Source organism: Carlito syrichta, unplaced genomic scaffold, assembly GCF_000164805.1.
Source record: "Carlito syrichta isolate Samal-C Ts95f unplaced genomic scaffold, Tarsius_syrichta-2.0.1 Scaffold313176, whole genome shotgun sequence".
Lineage (NCBI taxonomy): Eukaryota > Metazoa > Chordata > Mammalia > Primates > Tarsiidae > Carlito > Carlito syrichta.
In genome coordinates this window covers 53,865-54,581 of record NW_007257272.1, presented here as the reverse complement: position 1 = coordinate 54,581, position 717 = coordinate 53,865, and positions in this window count along the sequence as shown.

The window sequence follows — 717 nt, the reverse complement described above, 5'->3', positions numbered from 1 at the left end:
CCCCCCCCCTCAGCCTCCCAAAGGCACAGTCTTCCAGCCTAGGCAATAGAGTGAGACTCCAACTCAAAAAAAAAAAAAAAAAGGCCAGACTCAGTGGCTCAGCTCAGCCTATAATCCCAGCACTTTGGGAGACTGAGGCAAATAGATTGCCTGAGCCTGCAGGTTTAAGACTCACCTGGACAACTTGGTGAGACCTCATCTCTACGATAAATCAAAAATTAGCTGGGTGTGGTAGCATGTGCCTGTAGCTCCAGCTACTTGGAAGACTGAGGCGGAAGGATCACTGGAGCCCAACAGGTTGAGGCTGCGATGGCTGGGAGCATGCCAAAGCACTCCAGTCTGGGCAACAGAGTGAGACTCAAACTCAAAAAAAAAGATTCTACTAGTGACATGGAGAAATGGAATAGGAAAGGGAGATTCTCTAGGACAGGTGAGAAGTGGTGGGCCCTTCCACCCCCCACACTACCCCTAGGCTGGTGGCCAGGTCACACAGAGCCTGACAGACACAATCACAATGCCACCCTGAAAGGCAACCTTATTTATCAACTTCCCAGGACTTTATGAACACACACTTATCCCCCCATGCCCTCGCCAATAGTAGGTAGCATTAGTCTCCTGTTTGCTCATAAAATGACTTTATTATTATTGTTTTAAAGCCAGAATCTCTGTCACCCAGGCTGGAGTGTGGTGGTGCAATCACATCTCACTGCAGCCTTG